Source organism: Macrobrachium rosenbergii, chromosome 12 (genome assembly GCF_040412425.1).
Source record: "Macrobrachium rosenbergii isolate ZJJX-2024 chromosome 12, ASM4041242v1, whole genome shotgun sequence".
Taxonomy (NCBI): Eukaryota; Metazoa; Arthropoda; class Malacostraca; order Decapoda; family Palaemonidae; genus Macrobrachium; species Macrobrachium rosenbergii.
In genome coordinates, this window is record NC_089752.1 from 117,991,534 (window position 1) to 118,003,549 (window position 12,016).

Below are 12,016 nucleotides of genomic sequence, written 5' to 3' on the forward strand. Positions count from 1 at the left end.
AACAAGGTAAAATAGTTGAAGAAACTATGACAGCTAGACAGGAAGAGACCAAATGGATTGGATGTAGAGCAAATAGCAGAAAGCAACACAGCTAGGGACCAAAGGACCTGCAGCAGAGAGCCTTTACCTCTATATTTTATGGTCTGCATAAGGCATTCTGCAAACAGGATCCACTTAACTGTACACAATTTCTGAAGGGAATTCAACGTCAATAAGGAAAAATCCATAACGGCACGAGAAACCTAACGCCTGATAACAGAGGGGAAAGTAAGTGTCAGTGAACAAAATTTCTCCACGTAAAACTGACGTAGCAAGTGCTGTATTTTTTCTGCCACTTTTTGAACAAGTTTCAGCTGAGAAAACTTAGTGCCATTAGATAAGACTCAGTAATGAAACAGAGGAAAATACAAGCTTTATGTTACCTTATGTAGATGGCACCTAAGCACGAAAAAATATCGGAAAAAAGACCTAAAAAAAATCAAGAAAACTGCCCAAAAGAATGTTTAGATGAATGTGAAAAAAAAGTTGGTATAGATTCCACATGAAACAGCACGAAAGAGTAACTGTCTTGTGGAAGTTTATTTGCATGACAACAAGAAGTGGTAAAAAAGGGTAAAAAGGGTGTTTATCTATTACTACAGCAATCCAATTGCCCATATTAGATCGCATTAAGTGGGTTCCCTTACTTCTCGCCATATACTACCAGTCGTTAAAGGATGTCCTGAATGTTGTTAACTTGACTGAAGGATAAATGTCCACTGAGTAGACTCACAAGCAAAGGGTCATTAAGACTTTGTTTTGGATGTGTTTAGGCCTAGTTTAAGTAAAAGAAAAACACTCATTGAAATCCAGGAGATAGGCCAAGCTTAATCTACCACCTAAAGACTTGGGAGACAAGAACTAGGCCTACACAGGCTACATAAGCTACAAGATTTTTAAGGACTAAGCACCGAGCTAGGAAGTTACCAAAGAAGTTAAAAGATGCAAAAAAGAAAAAAAGACAAAGACTTACAAAACTGAAGGCACTATGTCAAAGGCATTATGACATAAAAGAGCAACTTATTCAATAAAACTCTAACATATGAATAAGAGACCTGTTGGAGAGTCTGGATTGAGCCTCAAAAAAAATCACCCTGATCACTCTGACCTGTCTTCACCTTAGAAAAAAAAAAAAAATTCAATAGCAATAGAATTAATCAGCCTCATACTTTGGATTGACGGCATTGGTTCTCAACCTTTTTAACACCACACCCCTTCCACAGCCTCCTTGCATCTATGAGTAAAATTCCCTCCCAGATTTAAAGGAAAATGAAAAAAGATAGAGAAGGGGTTTCGAGGGATAGGGAGGGAGGCAAATAATTACAAAACATGGTAAGCCCAAAGAGTCTAACTAGAGTAGCAGACACTTCTGAATATTAGTTCCTCACTCTTGTTAAGGGAATAACAAATATAACTGGGTAATTTTAAAATTTTCCCTAGCGCCCGTGACTCCCCTGGAAATTGCTGATGCCCCCCACGTTGAGAACCACTGATCTAGGGGATCCCAGAAGAGTACGCGGTTTCATGAAGCAGTTAACGGAAAAGAAACTTATCACCCACAAACACACAAAACATGGTAAAGCTGAAGACTTTTAATTCAAGATCCACATGTACAAACTTTCTTACCCATGCAATTCTCCATGTACAACAATTACTAAATTACTATTCTACATGACCATACGCCTAGTAGAAACAAAATCCCACAAATTGAGGTCAATTATTCTCCAGACAACTTGATAACCATACAAAGACCGAGCAAATACAAAATACTGTATATATTAAAAAAAAGGCCATTTCCGATTTGCCACGGGAGTGAAGGAGGCTAGAATGTTTTACAGGTTGAGGGTGAGAAAGTAAAAAGCTAAATACAGCCTCTCTCTTGTCATGTAAAGCTTTACATTTAAATAAGAATACCACCACTCACTTTAACTGGAGTTAAATGAAAATATGAATATACTTATTTGTAAGTCTGCATCTTAAGCTGAACAAAAACCAATGTGAAAAACATGCCATGTGACCTCAAATGGTTTTAGGTCAAGTACATGAGCAGTTCAAGACTGCTATCTGGTAAATAGCTGCAAAAAATCAACCTTGGTACAAAATTAAATTTATAACTATACTACAATAACGATTCCCAATTTTACATCAAATACTATATCCATAATTAGTGACATATCATGCAGGGTATATGACAATATCTAGCATTTGCAGAACACAGGTTCATTCAATATTAAACTATGTTTGTAAAGCAATAAAAAACTGATTACAATTAATATATCTAATTTCAACAAGAACTGAGTATAAAGTTAAGTAGACCACCCTCTTCAACTTGTACACTTATCAGAATTAAATCAATGGTTTCAATGTTTAGTATTATTAATATGACTACCTGAACCAAACACTGCATTGACATTAACTCTCACTATATCAGACCTCACTTAATAAGTTGCAACTCCTTCAAAATATAACTGGATTAACAGAAAATGAAGATTTCACATTTGTTTCTGATCCTCTATACACACTGTTGGATTGAAAGTTGGAGAACCACGAAAGATACATTTGATTTTGAGAGTTGAATGCAGGTCACAACTTACTCGGCATATTGAAACATTTTAAGAGAGTGCAAAATTTACTATAAATACTTTCCATTCAGATAAGATGTGAAATTTTAAACTTGGGTCCTAAGCCAAACTGAATAGGCTAGTTGCCAAATAACCATGGAATGAATTTCGTAATTGTACTGAAAATGAAAGTAGAAAGGCCCCCCGGTGTATCTCTATGCTTTGGAACCCTGATTTCAACCCTTCTCTGGGTCATGTCAAAATCATTTCTAGCTAATCCATAATTCTACGTAAAAGCTTCTATGCATACACATTCTTATGTTCAACTCCACAGCGAGCAACATTAGAAGCAGTCCCTGCAGTTGTTCCTAGTCTGCAGAGTTTTCAGAGGAAACTGTATCCACTTGATTAAGGTTGAAAAACTTCAGTCTTGAAAATAAAAACATCTTAGAGACATTTTTGTCGGTTGGTTCTTCATGGATGGAGATCTGCAAAATTTAGTGCATTCAAATCTCAAAGTTGAAGTTTAATTAAGCATAAATTTCACTTTGATACCATTCTTCACACTAGGCAACCATTCACATGGAAATAGGAAGGCCGTTCACTTTATTATGCAAACTTGCAGAGAAAGAATGTCCATATTTGAACATAACTAAGAGAGCAACTTTGATTAAATTTAGAACTCAAATCAACAACAAGACGAATGTACAAAAAAATAACAATTAACTTGAATAACAATCAACTCTGAATTTGTTAATTTTTTTTTCAATAAGTGGTCTATACTTTCTGTATTTCCTTTTACCTTCTTTCTAATGAACACCAAAATATTCTTTGGAAGCCTGAATTTCAAGTCAATGGCACCTGTGGGCTTATGCCATGTGAATATGATTCATCTTCTGAAAAATAATAATAATATGAAGGAAATAGACCCTCTCTTAAACAGGTCTTATTGAAAAGGATGGCTGTATTGTGCAAATTTATCTTATACAGGATCCTTTCTTGTTTCCTTGTAATTCACTTTTCAGGCTCAGCGATGTTGGTCAGCAACTGGCCAATATGCATATTGGAAAAAGGAGTGTGTGTGGAATGTGGGAAGTCTTTTACTGAAATAAACAGAAATCTGTGGATTCCTTCGTGTGGTAGGTACCACAACCTGAAGTAGAGGAACCTGAATCCCAACCACGAAAGATTCCACGGATTTCTGACTGAATATTTCGATAAAAGACTTCCCACGTTCCACACACTATCCTTTTCCCAATATGAATATTGGCCAGTTCCTGACCAACATCGCTGAGGCTGAAAAGTGAATTGCACGGAAACCAGAACAGATCCTGTATAAGATAAATTCGCACAATACAGCCATCCTTTTCAATAATAATAATATAATAATAATAATAATGATGATAATAATAATAGTGAAAGACATGGCAATGGTACGCTCAACTCTTAACAAAACATCATCTCAAACTAATAAGACTGAAAACCATTCAGCAATTTTACAGAAACATGAACGAAAAAAGTGCTGGTCAGTGCATCAGGACTATCTTACTTTGCAGAGCAAGTAAATACAAGGCTGATGGCATTGCAGAAATTCAGTTATTAAACTGTTCCAAAATAATTCTCTCATTCTAAAAATGGAGCAAATATACTGCGACAATTCTCTCATTCTAAAAATGAAGCAAATATACTGCGCACTATCTCAAAAAAAGTTTTCAAGAATTGAGTTTGTCCCTTGAAAAACATCAACACAAATTTACGGAAAGCGGCAGAAATCTCTTATTGCCATATTTGTATGCAATGATCCAATTATTTTTTTAATGTGTTTTAGAGGGGGTTGACGTTTAACTGAAAATTCAGTTTAAAAATGTACTAAAGACATTTTCATGTAATTACTGAAATACATTCAAAACCTTAAAGATTACTTGCATGATTGTACCCCCTCTCCCTGGGTTATCTAAAAATACCTAACTCCAGTTACTTAGTGACCACAAAGCCTATGCTTCGAAAGATTAGAGCCTATCAACCTTTGAACCATGGCTTCCCTGCCTTGTCATCAAATAATCTGGCTTAGAATAGCATATTCAAACAAAATGTCTCTTACTTTTTACTTATTTGATTCAATAACCACGGTTTTATTTACTGTTTCATTAACAATTATATCTATTGCAGCATTTTAACAGGCTAAATATATTGCTTTTAGTCTAACTGAGGATGGACATTCAGACCACCTAAAGTTACAATGATATCTCCCAAACTGCCTTTTACATATGATTCAGCTTACTTTTGATTCATCCAGAAATTATACAAGTGAGGGAATCCATGTGATGTTATAACTAACTAGAGAACATTGAAAACACAACTGTGTTTAATCAAGAAAGCTTACTTCAACCATAAGTTGCTAACAGAAGGCCTGTTTCTAGGCGTCCATCCATCTTGCCACAGTCGAGTAAACCAACGACAAGTAAGAGGTCATCTGCAAATAGTAAACAGGATAACGTAAACTGCCATAACTTGCATAATACAATGCCCTGATGTAAACTTTGAAGCATTACCCAGGTGACTGGTTCCGCCCAATAATGGGAATCTCATTCTGTTTCTGCCATACATCCAAGGGGAGGAGGGGTGGCTCTGATCATTTTTACTATAAAAATGTTATTATTATAAAAATATTATTTTTATATAAGTAACTTACCGAAGGCAAAAAAAGGAAATTACTTCAAGTTTAACCATCGCAAAAAATTGCAGAAAAAACATTAATGATGAGGACTGCTCCAAGCTATGACAATTTTAAGACAAAATTTTTAGATGGCAATAGGTCTTCATAATTACTGCTGTAAATTTAACTCAAAAACAGACCCCCCACAAAAGTTTTCACATGCGTAACTGGATGAAAACCTCAACTTTGATTGAAAAGGGGAACTGATCAAGTTCCCGAAAGCTATCTACATTGATTTATCTTTAAATATATGTACATATACATAACTGTCGATCTGCTTCTCCATTTTAAGACTCATGCTACTATATTTCTTACTGAAACAATTGTTAGGAGATGGTGGAATTTATGCACCTGTTTACAGAAGTAACACCAAAAAGTTGGTTGCATTTTGCTCTCAGCTAAGAAAAGCAAAAGCAGCAAGCACAAGGACGCATGGCCACCATCATTTAACCCCTTGTGGACGGGTAACATACACTTTTATTTAGAACCGTTCTCAAGGATTGGAAGAATCTCCACATTGTATGTTTGCATTTTACTATATAAAAGTACTGAGGACATCTGGTTCCTTGATGAAGCAGATATATAATCTATATTATTTATTAAGAGTGAGTCTACGCATTTAGACTTAAGGATCTTTTGTGGTTATTGTAAAATAAGCATTGTAAGACATTGTAAAAAAAAAAACTTTAAAATAAGATTGCTTGGTGGCAAGATTGTTAGGAGTAAGGCACAAAATTAAGAGGAAAAAGAAGGATTTGAAGGAGTTAGATTCCAGACTGGTTTAGGCAGGGTTGTGTTGTCACATGGAACTGGCCTGTCCGATGTGCATAATTTTCAAATAAATTATTAATGTAAGGCTTCAGCTGATTGCCGTAGCAATCTAGTTACTCACCATAGCCTCGTTGGCAGTAACACGCTCCTTTGAAAGGATCCACAGGTCCGACGAATCCACAACATAGAGTTACTGATGAGAAGTACTGCATCAATTCTGAATGCAACCACGGGACCCTTTCTCATTTCTGAAAGCAAAAATAGTATAAAAATGAAGTTCACCAAACATATTTCACCAAACCAGAAAAAATAATGACACCTAATTCATATACAGGGCCATAAAACAACAAGTACAAGCTCTCTGCATATGCCTGAATGTCAGTTACAACAGAATGCCCAGTGGGTGTGAACAGATATTAAACAAAGACAAATTGAGATTTCAGGAAAAACCTTCCCAGCAAAGAGAGACTATGTTGGATTTATAAGGCTCTACTGCTATACCAAAAAGGGGTGTGGTGTCTCTTTCACAACGTTCAACCTAATTCACAAGCATACTTACAGCAGGGGAGTCTATTTCACATTTCACCTAATTCATAAACACCTAATTCATTATCATACTTACTAAATTCACAAATGTAATCACAAATAAAATATTTACCCCTCAATGCTACAAAAGATTCAACCCTTACCAGCAAAGTTCAAATCATTTGTATATTGTTTTTCGATCACAGAAACATACTAAGGATCAAATTTTAAAACTAGATAAAAACATGATATAATTTTTTAAAATACACTTGGAAACTTTCACTTAATGAAAACTTTTTTAACGTGAGAGAAAATAACACACCCGTTCAACATTTCCACTTGCTATGTTAAACAAAGGGAGATGGAGTGAGAAATGTATCTATACAGTGTACATTATATGGCAACATAGCGATCTGAGTACAGTACATATGACAAACATTGCTGAATATGCATAATCAACATTAAATTATATAAATTTTAGAAAAGGGTGCTTGAATATACCTCCAAACAGCAGCATCTGGATGAGAGAATATGAACATGATATGAGGGCTATGAGGCTAAAAAAAATCCAAGACTGTTGTGGACAACACAGTACGGAGGGGCTATGTGGCATTAAGAGCCCAAGACTGCTGTGGACAACATGGTACAGAGGTTATGTGGCATCAAGGACCCAAGACTGAACTATCCAGCACAGAGGCTATGTGGCATCAAGAACCTAAGACTGTTGTGAACAACTTGTACGGAGGTTATGTGGCATCAAGAACCTAAGAATGTTGTGGACAACATGGTACAGAGGGGCTATGTGGTATCAAGAACCCATGACTGTTGTGGACAACACAGTACAGAGGCTATGTGGCATCAAGGGACCTGACATCTCAAATCTTACGATACACCTCAGGGATTATCAAGGGCAAGAATGATCTGCACTACTGCTGGTTAAGTTACAGAATCTCTGAGGCTTGGATGCTGGCCAATTATCACAAGGGAGTTCCAAGTCAATATGATTGTGCGAGTGAAGCTATTTCAAAATGCCATCTGGGGATGTTAAGGGCATCATCAGCCCTTGGTAGCAATGTGATTCACCAATGTATCACAGCCTAACCTTCCCACTAATGGGCAACGTATCACAGCCTATCCTTTCCACTAATTCCCACTAACAAGCTACATATCGCAGCTTAACCTTCCCACCAACGGGCCTCGTGTGTCAGCCTAACCTTCCCATTAATTCTCACTGAACAGGCCATGTGTCCACCTTAACCTTTCCACTAATTCACACTAACAGGCAATGTGCTACACCCTAAAATTCCCAATAATTCCCACTGACAGGCAACGTACCACTAATGGGCAATATATTACAGCCTAACCTTCCCACGAGTGGGCAACATATTACAGCCTATCCTTTCCACTAATTCCCACTAATGGGGCAACATACCACTAATAGGCAACATGTTAAGGCCTAACCTTCCCACTAGCAGGCAACATATTACAGCCTATCCTTTCCACTAATTCCCACTAATGGGGCAACATACCACTAATAGGCAACATGTTAAGGCCTAACCTTCCCACTAGCAGGCAACATATTACAGCCTATCCTTTCCGCTAATTCCCACTAATGGGACAACGTACCACTAATAGGCAACATATTAAGGCCTAACCTTCCCACTAGCGGGCAACGTATCATGGCCTATCCTTTTGACTAATGGGCAACGTGCACAAAGACTGGTGTCGCAGCATCTAGGTTATTGACACCATTAAAAAATTAAACAGGAAACTAAAACAACCTACAAAAAAAAAGGCTGTGATAAACATATCAATTAGATGGAGACATCTGAAACATGGCACTGAAAGTCTGCAGTAGCTAACCTAACCTAAAGTATCTCCGGAATAGCCTAACCACCTAGGGCATAACCTTTCCATTAACGGGCACCATGTCGCCTCAACTGAATTATAAGGGCAGAACAGAAAAGAAAAACAAGCAAGCAGATGAACGAAGGAATAAAGAAAATACACGCGTCTCCGTCACCACTGATGTATCATATTTGTTACCAGCACCATTAATCCTTGGACTGCTCCTAATTTAGTATTAGTCTCTGGCGGGCATGATGACTCAATGCAAAGGACATTGACTGGAGTCAAAAGGCTCTGGAGGGCATGATGACTCAATGCAAAGGACATTGACTGGAGTCAAAAGGCTCTGGAGGGCATGATGACTAAATGCAAAGGACATTGACTGGAGTCAAAAGGCTCTGGAGGGCATGATGACTAAATGCAAAGGACATTGACTGGAGTCAAAAGGCTCTGGAGAGCATGATGACTAAATGCAAAGGACATTGACTGGAGTCAAAAGGCTCTGGAGGGCATGATGACTCAATGCAAAGGACATTGACTAGAGTCAAAAGGCTCTGGAGGGCATGATGACTCAATGCAAAAACTGGAGTCAAAAGGCTCTGGAGGGCATGATGACTCAATGCAAAGGACATTGACTGAGTCAAAAGGCTCTGGAGGGCATGATGACTCAATGCAAAGGACATTGACTGGAGTCAAAAGGCTCTGGAGGGCATGATGACTAAATGCAAAGGACATTGACTGGAGTCAAAAGGCTCTGGAGGGCATGATGACTAAATGCAAAGGACATTGACTGGAGTCAAAAGGCTCTGGAGGGCATGATGACTCAATGCAAAGGACATTGACTGGAGTCAAAAGGCTCTGGAGGGCATGATGACTCAATGCAAAGGACATTGAGTGGAGTCAAAAGGCTCTGGAGGGCATGATGACTCAATGCAAAGGACATTGAGTGGAGTCAAAAGGCTCTGGAGGGCATGATGACTCAATGCAAAGGACATTGAGTGGAGTCAAAAGGCTCTGGAGGGCATGATGACTCAATGCAAAGGACATTGAGTGGAGTCAAAAGGCTCTGGAGGGCATGATGACTCAATGCAAAGGACATTGACTGGAGTCAAAAGGCTCTGGAGGGCATGATGACTCAATGCAAAGGACATTGAGTGGAGTCAAAAGGCTCTGGAGGGCATGATGACTCAATGCAAAGGACATTGACTGGAGTCAAAAGGCTCTGGAGGGCATGATGACTCAATGCAAAGGACATTGACTGGAGTCAAAAGGCTCTGGAGGGCATGATGACTCAATGCAAAGGACATTGACTGGAGTCAAAAGGCTCTGGAGGGCATGATGACTAAATGCAAAGGACATTGAGTGGAGTCAAAAGGCTCTGGAGGGCATGATGACTCAATGCAAAGGACATTGAGTGGAGTCAAATCTGGAGGGCATGATGACTCAATGCAAAGGACATTGAGTGGAGTCAAAAGGCTCTGGAGGGCATGATGACTCAATGCAAAGGACATTGACTGGAGTCAAAGGCTCTGGAGGGCATGACTCAAGCAATATCAAGGCCTAACCATGGCTCAAAACACTGTTTACTCAAGAAATCTGAGTCACAAGGCTCTGGAGGGCATGACTCGTCTAGCAACACTAACGACTCACCACTCTCTACCTACTCATGAAAACTCGAGTCAAGACTCTGGGGTTCACGACGCAACACCCGGGACTCACCATGACTCACGACACTTTACACACGAAGGATAGTCAAAAGACTACCTTGAGGGCATGACTCATCAAGCAACACTACTCCCTACAAGCTCTGCTCACGAAAACTTTGGCTTAGATACGCCATGTTGACATCGGCAATTGTCTCCCTAACCACGAACCCAAAAACTTAATATCACTAACACTATAACGCCAACTGGACGGTAATTACATACCTGCCGTAATCATTAACGTCATTAGTTCACGCCGGTGTAATTTTATTCAAATTACATCCTTCATTCACTTCAAAAATTTCATTTCACGACAGATCTAAGCGTAAATACGTCCAAGGCAGAACCGCCATGTCTTCCTCCCGTCTCTTCGAGCGCGGCGGTTTTATGCCTCATATCACCTAAAAACGTCATTTTTATCGCATTTTCACCGTGTTTATTTAATCCCACCATATTTATAAACACTTGGTGGTTGATAAAGATTGTTTTTTCTGCGAAATAACGGCAATTAACGGTGGATATTCGCCGGTCTGGCGATCACACCGTTTCAAAACAACGCGTGACGTCACGTGGGGAAGATGGTTGCTAGGCAACGGAAGAAGACGCGGGGGAAAACACTTTTTGAAAGTAAATAAAATTAATAAGGAAATCAAGAGATAAGGAAGACATTCAGACTTGATAAATTATAATATTTATAGCGGATAATTGATAATAATCATAATTCTTAGGTATATTTAACCGTATGCAGGAGCGAACGCGCTACATTCAGCCAAACATTAGAAAGATTGCCCCCCCATGTTATCGTACCACTCACTAGTTCTCGTACAAAGGTAGAGAAAATCAAAAGAAAATACGAAGATAATTAAGATATTCCGACCTGTTTTGTTTTAAAATAATAAAAAAATAATTGATAAAAAATGTATGATTTGAAAGTATTTTGTCATAAAAATGCGCGAACTCGCTATAACTTCTCGAAAACGTTAGAAAGCTACCATCCATTTTGCTGCAGGACCACGTTCTTCCTAGCTTTCGAGTTTGAAATATTGACGAAAAATAACAATTATTATGGAGTTTATGGCCAATTAATGACTAATAAACTTCATAAATTAAGAAAAGAAAGAGGCATAAAGATTCTAGACTTATTTTAGCGGAAGATTAAACCCTCTTCTCTTGTTTCTCTTCAGTATATTGGTTCCTCTTCTATTTACCTTCGTCTTGCATCCCATATATTTGCATATATCTATATATAACCTGTTTATTTGCACGCCTATATTTTTTTCGTACTATACAAGTAATTTGCGAAATGTAAAACATATTTGAAAATTAGTTTTTGCGGTAAAACAGTAATTATTTCCTATTCAAATTTTAAATCAAAGAAAATGGTATAATGGTAAACTTAAGTAAAATGACAACAATGCTTACGTTACGAGTCAGCGACAACGAACCTAAAAGAAACCCTCTCTACGCTCGTGTCTGAATCATTTCCATATAAATTTTGAATGCATTTATTATTATATTCAATATTTATGGTAAATAACGTATTAATTTTGTGTTTAAGACTGATACTCTTCGTAATTAACTTTAGGTTCGTCAGAATTACGAAATTTACGGGGTCCGCGACGCTATAGCTTCCTATTGGCACTTTAAGTAACTAAAATAAAAAAAAAATAAAAACAAACAAATAATAATAACTGACAACTTTATTTGTTTACGTAAACGTTTCACCTTCGATTTTACGTAAATAACAACGAATCTTAACAATTTGATGTAAGATTTATATTTCAAAATCATTCTTATTTTCTTTGGTATCAAATAATAATCTTCATTCTGGCTAAAAACTCTAGAATAAATCT

The 12,016-nt window shown here is 37.7% G+C and overlaps 1 long non-coding RNA gene across 1 annotated transcript; it reads right to left on the bottom strand.

Annotated features, from left to right (window-relative positions):
- Positions 1-1,432: 1,432 nt before the first annotated feature.
- Positions 1,433-10,734, bottom strand: LOC136843962 (uncharacterized). Its single transcript, XR_010854750.1, has 4 exons — positions 10,389-10,734; positions 6,209-6,335; positions 4,984-5,073; positions 1,433-3,088 (listed from the first exon to the last, which is right to left on the bottom strand). It is a non-coding gene; the product is annotated as an uncharacterized lncRNA (long non-coding RNA).
- Between the last annotated feature and the right edge of the window lie 1,282 nt (positions 10,735-12,016).